This window comes from Centruroides sculpturatus, unplaced genomic scaffold (genome assembly GCF_000671375.1).
Source record: "Centruroides sculpturatus isolate CEXI.00-Female unplaced genomic scaffold, Cexi_2.0 scaffold468, whole genome shotgun sequence".
NCBI lineage: Eukaryota > Metazoa > Arthropoda > Arachnida > Scorpiones > Buthidae > Centruroides > Centruroides sculpturatus.
In genome coordinates this window covers 489,142-500,276 of record NW_019384707.1, presented here as the reverse complement: position 1 = coordinate 500,276, position 11,135 = coordinate 489,142, and the positions used below count along the sequence as shown (strand labels likewise).

At 26.9% G+C, this 11,135-nt stretch overlaps 1 protein-coding gene across 1 annotated transcript in view; it reads right to left on the bottom strand.

Annotated features, from left to right (window-relative positions):
• LOC111627696 overlaps positions 1-10,693 on the bottom strand; it is a 32,093-nt gene extending 21,400 nt beyond the window's left edge. Inside the window, exons 1-2 of the mRNA XM_023371314.1 lie at positions 10,650-10,693; positions 383-488 (exon numbers count right to left, since the gene is read on the bottom strand). The gene's annotated coding sequence lies outside the window, so the exon portion shown is untranslated. The remainder of the gene's footprint in view (positions 1-382; positions 489-10,649) is intronic.
• Between the last annotated feature and the right edge of the window lie 442 nt (positions 10,694-11,135).

Below are 11,135 nucleotides of genomic sequence, written 5' to 3'. Positions count from 1 at the left end.
AAAAAAAAAAAAAAACAAAAGGTCGTCTGTATGTCTGCCCGTATTATATATACTAAAATATCTCGAATATCGTTCGAGATAAAAGTTTAAAATTTCTACAAATATAAACAAGAAATCCGTATGAAATTTTAATTTATATTTTTAATATTAAGAATTTAAATTATAATTTTATTATTTATTTATTTATTTATTTTTAATTACACGATATTGAAATTTGCTAGAAAGCAATTAGCTTCTATGATTTGTTTTTATTCTATTACTGAAATAATATTGATAAAAAAACGCGAGAAACGTGAAAGTAGATATGATAGAACATTATATTACTTAATTAAATCTTAACTAAAGTAGGAGAAGGGAGAGGAAAAAAAAGGAAAAAACTTACACGACAGAGGCAATTTCGTAGTGATTTATCAAAAGAAGAGAGAAATAAATCAACTTGTCAATAAAAATGGCGCAGCTGTCTTGATTGACATAGTCCAATTCTTATTCTATAAAACAAATTAGTTCAGTTGTTTTCTTAAAGTAATCTCAACACGAGATTTTTATTAAAGAAAACAAAAATTTAACAGAAACTTCTACCTTTTTCACCCCTCCACATATATTTTTTTTTTTATTTCTTTCCTGGAGGATACATTATAAAAATATAAGGGAACTAAAATAGAATTTAATCAGTATGTTGTTGCATAACACTGGTATAAGGTGTTTTAGAAAATTGAGATTTCACTTCTTCAAGATTACATTTATTACAGTATTTTTTATTATTTTAACGAATTAAATTTGTTTCGGAGATGAAAATTTGTTGTAGAGAAATTAATAACTTTAATATAATTAAAAATAAATGATAATAAGGAGTTGTTATTAATGTTAATCTGCTTTGGTATCGGTGGCAAATAAGGCATTTTAATTACAGTTAAAGTTAGGTTGCAACAATAATTACGGATAACGTTGATTATTATAGTTTACAATAATTGATTATATAATTAATTATAATTAAGATTTTAAAATTGGGATTGCTTGTAATTATAATTGTGTATCGATTGTATAATGAGTTTTATTTTTCTTTAATTATTATTAATGAATTTAATCTATTCTGAAATTATAAAGACCCGAAAGCATTAAAACAATTGCTAGATACATAAAAGATTAACACGCATATACAAAGTAACACAAACACACACACATATATATACATATTATATATAAAAGTAACGCTAAACATATATGATAATATATATATTAACATACACAATTAACATTACCTATATTAATAGAGATCTTCAATAACATCCACCTCTATACATTGCCTATTTTTTCAGGAATTATATATATATATATATATATATATTTTTTTTTTTTAACAAAAATGCTTACAAAATAATCTCCAAATAACGGCCATTTATGTTCTTGTTATTGGCCGCCTTAGGGCAAAATATACATGTATATTTTACCCCAAGGCAGCCACTGGCAGCAACATAATATACATACGGTGCCACCTGCGGCTCTTCTACACCCATACTGTAGTTCCTCTAACTTTTATATATACATGTACTGTACCTTGCTACCTTGGTTTTATATACAGTCGACCCACCTATAACACTGTTGATTATTCCGTTTTATATGAATTCCATGTTATACGAGTCACTTAGATTTTACAAATACATGAGCCGTTCACAGCCCGGCACACGTATTTGTAAAATCTAAGTGACTCGTACAACATGGAATTCATATAACACGGAATAATCAACAGTGTTATACGGGGGTCGACTGTATATACATACTAAAATATAAATTATATAAATCTATCAAAAACATCTACATATATTTTTTATACATTAACCTATATAATAAATACAGTCTACACCTGTATTTATTAATTATAAAGTTACTTTTGAGTAAAGAACTGCTTCAACTTCCAATTGAAAGATGATGACATACAGAAAATGTACTGCATGTATGTACTGTACTTATGTGTAAAGTTTAAAGTTTAGATAAAGATCTAATTGATAAACATAAATAAATTTTTAAATATGTTTTAATACCTTTTTTTTCAATTAAACAAAAAAGTTTTATTTATTTATTATCAGTTTGAAAAATGATTTTTTTAATTATAATTTGCATGGAAAAGAAATCTTTCTTTCAAGTAAATTAATGTCTCGGACTTATAAAATAATTAGAATTGTATTTTTCATTAAACACATAATTAATTAAACATTTTAAATGATTTCTCTAACAAATATATAAAGAAAAAACAAAAAAAAACTCGCAAATTCATTTTTACTAATTATTTTTTTGTGTGAAGAAAATTTGCGTGTTAAATGTATAGTTTAATATATATATATATATAATTTTTCTAATAAGTGAAAATAATTGTTTAGCATTTATCTAAATTCATTTTTTAAAAAGAAAAATTTGCCTAACATTAAATATAAAAATAATTGTTATTTGTGTAATTAACAAGAGACATTAAAGAAAAGGTTACATATTCCAAACTGTTCTCTTTAAATTATAAATAATTATCTTGCAAACTCAGATCATTCAGCTTGTGATTAAGAGAAAAAAAAATTTACTCACTTTAATTAATTAGAAACAGGATGAATAATTAAATTTGTCTTTTATAATTAAGAAAACCGCGATCCGCAATTTTTATTTTAAATAATTAAATTGTATACAAATAAATTTTTTTGACGTATAAATTCGTCTATAGATGTATAGAAAGTTTACTCTTTTTTTTACATAAAAACCGAATTTTTTCTTTTTTTTATATGTATGTTAGGTAAAGGGTTCTATACCGTTCAACTTATCCACACTAAATTTGGCATAAATATTCTTTAACACCCTAAAAATAAATACTGTGGAGGTTCCTCACAACCAAATATTCCTAAAGCCCACCTCCTCTGCAATTTGAAAAAAAATTGTAAGCCCATAAATTGCCATTGTCTGTCCTTCCTTAATATCGAGAATGCAATTAAATAGATCAAAATCGAGATCATATATTAAAGCTCGAGTGCAGAAAGCCCCGATTAACTATATATCAATGTGATTTCGATTAAAATTTCCCATCAGAATGGTGTTACATAGATGACCTGCATGGCTGTTATCAGGAAAAGTATGATGTAAAGGGGCAAGACACTACTAACTTGAGATCGAGAGCATATATCTATATATATAAAAATGAATGTGTATGTGTGTGTGTGTTAAACGGATAATAATAGTATATAATATATAAGGTTACAATGTAGGTCTATCTATATAATGAATGTGTTAAATATGTTATTTATAGTTTAGGAGGGATTATGACAACATAAATTAATGCAAACTGTGTTAGTGATTATTGAGGATTAAATTTTATTACCAATTTCATGTGGATTAAAAACGGATATGGTAAGCAAATATCGTCATCTATTACGTCTATATAAATTTCTATTTAACAAGATTTTGTTGGTTTAAGAAAGGTTTAGATTTTGTTTAAGCATTTATAAACGGTAAAAAGTTAAAAATAAGATTATTTAATGTGTTATATATTTTACAAAGCTATTCTCATGTTTGCTTAATAGTTAAATTACGCGAATATCTCTATTTATTCCAATAGGAATTTAATTCCTGATATTAAGAATGAATCCTTTCTGACTGAGTATACTGTTATTTGATACTATTTTGAAATGAGATACGTAACCAATCCTTCAAAATTATGTTTACTTTAAGCAAATTTGAATTCCATTAACTTGTAAGAATCAAAAGATTTAAATCACACAAATAAATGGAATGTACCTAAATAGAAACAATATTAAGAGGGCCTGGCTTAGAACGTGCAAACCTACATCACTCCTGCATGCACTGTGTGTGGATAAAGAGTAAAATTCTTCTTAGATATTCTATATATAAGTTTGTCACATTCAAATCTCTTACTGTACTTATTTGAATGTTTCTTTATTTATTTATTTACAAAGTAAACCAGGACTTCTTAGATCCTTCTCCGATTACGCTATAGATTTTTTTCCAATTTGTTTAATGGAGTTGAATGTGATTAGACTGTAAATAACATATGTATACATGATTGATATCTTGCTTTGATATGTAATGAACAGTAACTAGTAGTTTTTACTATAATTTCTATAATTATTTTACTGATATAAGGTTATATTAAAAATTTCTAGATGTATAGAAGGAAGTTATACAAAGTCGACTCCCCTATAACACTGTTGATTTTTCCGTTTTATATGAATTCCATGTTGTACGAGTCACTTAGATTTTACAAATACGTGAGCCGTTCACAGCCCGGCATACGTATTTGTAAAATTTAAGTGACTCGTACAACATGGAATTCATATAAAACGGAAAAATCAAGAGTGTTATAGGGGGGTCGACTGTATATGTATTAATCTCTTGTAATTTTGCATTTTTATCAATAATTTTGATGTTGTTTGAATAGACTGATATTTATATTTTGAAGGTTTTCTGCCAGATTGTAATGATATGAAATTTTGCTTATTAAAATAATGACAATACCCAGTAAAATAAGTCTTCATTTTCCTACATCTAAACAGGTGAAAACGAATACTCTATCCTGAATTTCATACAAGTTTCATTCGTTTCTATATGAAACTAGCTGCTTGTGCCCTGTGTTGCTCATGCTTTTGAGGGGCGGGCGATTGGTTTTGTTTGGAAGAAGGTGATGAAAACAATGACCTTAGTAACCAAAATATACATTTACTGACTACAAAACAGCAAAAATTTCTGGAACATAAGTTAAGAGTGGGCTTTACACGTGCTCGGGAGGGACCCACAGTATTTTTTTTATGGTAGCATGAATATTCGTGCCAAATTTCGTGAGGATATGCTAGAACTCTTCACCTAACATACAAATTTTGATGTGTATATAAAATTTATAGATTAAAACTAAATTATTAAATAATTATAAGCAGTAGAACACTGATTAGGATCACTCTACCTTTCGTATAGAGTGATCCTCATCCATTTATTAATCTCTAAAGTAATTTTTTTAAATAAAAAAAAAATAGTTCTGAGTACGATCTAATTGATAATACTTTACTCATACGTGTAATTAAAATGAATCTAAACCATTTATTAATATTTTAGAATAGTAATTATTAAATTCAGTTATGATTTCTATTATTTATTACTTTTCGTTGCATTTATAAATAATAAATAAAAATCTATGCCTTTATAATTTTGATAAGTCTATCACAACGTTAACACAAAATATTAATGCATAAATTCGGTAAATGTCATTCATACTTAATGTAATTAGCTGAATTTTCATTGGTCGATTGACGGGTACACGTCATTTTCGATATTGAATTAGACGCCATATTTGAATTATAAACAAAAAATAATAAAGAATTTTCGGATTAAATATCTTTATTAATCAATATATTTTGAAAAATATATCTGTGAGTAAATAAATAATACGTACGAACTTTATAGATGGTAGCATTATTATTATTATTTTTTTTTTTTCGTTGCAATATAGTTTATTATATGATGGTATTTTTTTGACAATAAACTATTATTTCTACTGTACCGACTTTCCAATTTATTTAATTGAAAACCCCCTTGTGGGCATTCAATTAAATAAAATGGGCATCCTGTACGAAAATGCCTTTGTTTTTCTCTTTAAGCTAAAAACTGCAATTAAGACAGAATGTTATCCCCAAATTACACACAAGTTTTATAACACAGTCACTTGGATGGACTACATCACATAGATCTCATATAGAGTATCCATGTAGAACCCGAAATAAAATTATACCATAGACTTCTCATCAGTTCTTTTTAATATCTTTGAAGACTTTGCATGGTTCTTTAACGATAAACAAATCCATCTTGCAAAAATCTGATTAAGAAAAACATTGCAATGGAATGGAGGAGGATNCTTCTTTTTTTTTTTTTTTACTTAAGAAAATTAAAATCTATAGCCTATAGATGAAGTATATATATATATAATTTTTATTTATTTATTTTTTAATTCGATATAGATATATAAATATATATACCTTTTTTTTCTCGTGTGATTAATCCTGTTTTCTAACTTTCATTTCCAGGCGCTTACTGATAAAAGATTATTTCTGAAATGTTTTAAAGAAATATTGTTCAATTTAAGAATTTCAGATGAACAATTTTCTTTTAATTAATAATATATTTAAACCTCTATTTACTACCGTCATTCGTTCACGTCTTAAATTATCATTAAGTCGAGGGGTATGGCGCTAAATCGAAGTATTGTACTTTAAACGATTTCAATTGAAATATTATAGTGATGATATATACACACAAATTTGAGTTGAAAGGTTCGAAAATAGGGTAATTTGATGGCGATAATGCGGTTTAAAATGCAAAATTGTATTGAAGGGTTCGGAGTCGGATTAAGACTTTTAGAGGCCTTAAAATGTTTTGGAGCCCTCTATATACTGTGTATATAATTCAAAAATAATAATAAAAGATAAAATACATTTTTGATACACTTAAAAATTGTAACAGTGTCTTATAAGCCAGTAAATATAGTAATTTTTTTTTTCATTTATTCTGGGGGGACCCATTTTTATGGACCCCGTTTTAGCCTCACCATTTGCAGTTTTGCACCACATGCAGTGGAGTGTCGTAGCTTCAGGGGATTCAAACAAATTCGAATTAGGGGGCAATTACAGTGTTGATTTCAGACATTTTTCTTCGAGGAAAATGGGTTTCCCAGACAATTTTTCTTTTCGCCCATAGAATAACCTGCCACTGTCCACATGGTAGATCAGGCAATGAAAGATTTCTATGGTCCTGGAGGCCCTAAGCGCGTGCTTATTTTGTTTAATGGTTAATCCAGTTATGGAATAGTTCTTTAATATTTACGAGGAAGATCTATACATGAGTACAAACTCTTTAACCTCGCTATAGCGTTCTTCTTACATACACTCATATATGGACAGACTTTATAAAAAGCACGTATATATATATATATATNAATGAATGTATATACAGTCCCTATATATACTTTTAAAAAAATATTTATTTCAATACATAAATATTTCCTGATCTATATATTTTCATGAAAACAAATTTATTTCCTTTTAACAGAAGTATACAGATATATTTATTCCCTACAAAGAATATTTCTTTTTAAATGGATAAATATATATATATATATTTTCGAGAAGCGACTGAACTTTTATACATAATGCATTTATTAGATACCTTTAAAAAATTGTATCATAAATAATTGACATAAAATATTCGTTGGGAATGAATATTAAATATATTTTACATTTATAATAATCAATAAACCGTTTAAAAGTAGAAAAAATTAATAAAATATGTAGACGTAAATAATATAAATAAATAAAAATAAATTTAAAATTCTTAACTTTAAAAGAATTTTTTTTTTAATTTCACAGAGTTTATAATGTCGTAATTTAGAAAATTACGTAACTTCCGATTCAGTTCGGAAGTTCGTATATAGTTAATCGGGACCTTTGACCTCTAAATTTTTCATATCTTGTCTCGATTTTCTTATATCTAAATCTGCTCTTGAGATTAATGAAGGACGGACAGACGGACGGGCAGTAAAAATGTACAGGAAATTGCAGGAGAATCTACTAATTAAACATCTACATTCTATAAGATTAAATACGCTTAATTTGAAAAGATTTTTGGCTTTTATTCTTATCTATAATAATAATAATTCGAGTTCTGATAATCTTAATAATAAGCTAATAATTGGAAATAAAAGTCGTTATTATATTGAAATGATTGGAATCAAGGAAGGTTTAATTTCGTTTCGAGACAACAAACTGTTTCAAGACGAATCCAATTATGTTAAGTAGAAATTTATTTATTATTTTTTTTATTTAAATCTCTGAAGTAATTATTAGTTGCATTAAGTTTACTTAATAAATATCTCAGTGTACAGAGAACGTAGCAAGAGATAAATTAAGTTTCTAAATGTTAAAAGGATATATATTCTATGTAAATTAAAGTAGTAAGATTTAGTTTATTGTTTAATAAAAATAATTGCGTGCAGTTTAATCCCGTGTATATTATATATATTAACTTAATTTCCTGGGCAGAGATGGATCGAGATACTTTTGAGTATTTTAAGATTAATTCAAGCCTTTTAAATACCTAAAGAGTATATACTGTATTATGTAGTCTTGCAGATGGTGGAGCGTTATAGCTTCATGGGGACCCATGAAGCTATATCAGGGCCTCCTGCCCTTAAGCTTTCCATATATAGTCTCGATTTTTATCTATCTGACATCGTTCTTAAGGAAGGAAAGACAGACAGACAGACGACAGTAGGAGTTTATAGGTATACAATTTTTTTTCAAATTGCAGCCCAATAACCTATAATCGTAATTAAATGAGTTTTATATACATAAATCAACGCATAAATACATAAAAACATAATTCCTACATCCAACTTTATCCCGTAGATACGTGCCTTTTCCTTTATTGATTTCTTCTAGAGTGTTTGTTATCTTCCATTTAAGAATTTTATAACTTTTTAATTATTCCCTAGAGATCTATTTTCTTTTTTTTATCTGTTATTTTATTTTATTTTTTCCCCTTTCAGGAATAGTACTTTTACTGTAGATAAGATCTATTGAGTAAAGGAGAGTTTAACGATCTCGGTTCGTATAGATCTTACCTTTAATTATTATATAAAAATTATTATTGGGCTGCGATTTAAAAAAAAATTGTAGATCTATAAATTCTCACTGTCGGCCGTCTACCTGTCTGTCTGTTTTTCCTTAATCTCGAGATAGATAAAAGTCGAGATCAGATATGTAAAGCTTAGGAACAGAAGACTCCGATTAACTATATACTAACTTCCATTATAGAGAGGAAATCACGTGACTTCAATTCAAAAATGTTCTCCAGAACGACGTTACGTAGACGATCTGCACGACTCTATTGTTATCAGGAAAAGTATGATGTACAGGGGCTTGCTAACAGGAAAAGTATGATATACAGCGACAAGACATTACTAATTTGAGGTGAAGAGCATATGTTTTAAATTAAATAAATTATAAAATATGATTAAAAATTGCAGCCTGAAATTTTTGCTCGTTATTTATATTATTTAACGAGCATATATGATCACAATATCGGGCTGCAATTTTTATTCATATATTTAATTTAAAATATATGCTCCCGATTTCAAATTACTAGTGTCTTTCCGTTGTACAATACATTATACTTTTCCTGTTAACAATAGTGTCGTGCCAGTCATCTAACTAACTCCTTTCAGGGGAAAATCTTTGAACTGAAATAAAATGACTTCCTCTCTATATCGGAAGTTTGTATATAGTTAATTGGGAACCTTCTGCTCCTAATATTTCCACATCTGGTCTCGATTTTCATCTATATAATACCGTTCTCAAGATTAAGGAAGGACAGACAGACATACGACAATGGAAGTATATAGGTCTACAATTTTTTTTTCAAATTACATCCCAATAAGTTATAACAAAACATTTAAACATAAAAAAAAATCTGGTAAAATTACATCTAATCCGGATGCCGAGTTTTAATCCCTTTTGGAAACTTTTCCTAAATGTAAATTGTTTAATGTAAATTATCACGTCATTAATGGAATTTCGTGTTGTGAATTTTCATTTCACTTTCTATCAGAATTAATTTTGTGAGAAAATTATATTATATAATAATCTTTCAAATATATTTGTTAGATGTTTATTTGAATTAAATTAATAGTTAATATACGTTTGTTTGTTATTGTAGATGTGTAATAATTTGTAACAATACTTAGTAAGGTTACCATTGTCTTTCATTGTAATAACTGTGAGTTACAGTTTTCTAACAATATGTCTCGTTTTTTTATGATGTAAGAATACGATTTTTCTTCAGTAATCGAAACATTTCATAGGATTACAACTGTACGACGTTATCATACACTTCAATACGATCGATACTATCATACATCCAGTCATTTGATCTGTATTAAATAAGATGAAACACTCCTTAAATTGCTATGATGCTATAAAAATATAATTCTAAAAGCATATTGTACGATTTATATCGACATTATTTCGATACTTTAACCAGGAAGCGCGGATTTCTTCCCTTTTTTAAGTTGATTTTTAAGTTTATTTTAATGTTACATTATATAATATGCCAGTAAAATTAAACTTATAAATTTAATGCAGAATAAATCGACTTATATTTTTAGTATGGATATAATAAATATTGATAAAAATAGAACAACAATATCACCTGAGATTTACTGAGTTAAATTAGGAAAAGTTCGTTACTTTTATAGTAAATTAAATTTAATTGCTTTTATTAAATTTCGGTCATTTTTTTTTGTTCTTAAATATAAAAATGCAAACTTGTTTAAAACTTTAATATCTTATCAATATGAAAATATTTAATGTGTTTAATTTACTAAAATTAACTTAAAATAACGAAAGTTTATATAAAAATAATAACTAAATCCGAGCCATTCATGCCTGAGTTATTTTAATTTAATAAAATACTGTATATTAAACAATGTTTCCGATATTTAACTACATATAAACTACTTTTTTCTGTCCGTATAAAACAGGTTAATTTAGTAACAACGTGTGATAACTGTACTTTATGAATGTTTCATAAAAAAACACTTAAAAATCAATAACACTTACAATATACAGGTATATATGTATAACACAGTTTTATATTTATGCAGAAGTCGGCAGGTGCTATAACAAGTCACTTTTTTTCATAGCCAGGAAGCTCTTAATTTCCGTTTCGACTAAGCTTACAAGCTGCAACTAACAGGACAATGATACATGTAATAAATTTACAGGAAGCACACTTCTTCCTTTTATTCGTATGTAACAAAATATTGAATGTATTCTATAGAAAATATTTGTTTTAAATACAAGAATACATTATAAAGATCTATACTTTGACTTAATTTATAAGCAATATAAATGCTAATTTAATAATTTTTTTTATTTTATCACGGTATGCGATTGATAATCTTTATTAATTATTTATATAGTACAAGGTCTAGTAATGAGGCCAGAGTTTAATTTCCTGATTAAAACATAGGCCTAAACTAATCCTATTATTTCATATGTGAGTGGGATAAAGTATGTACTGATGATTAAGATGTTTTATCATAT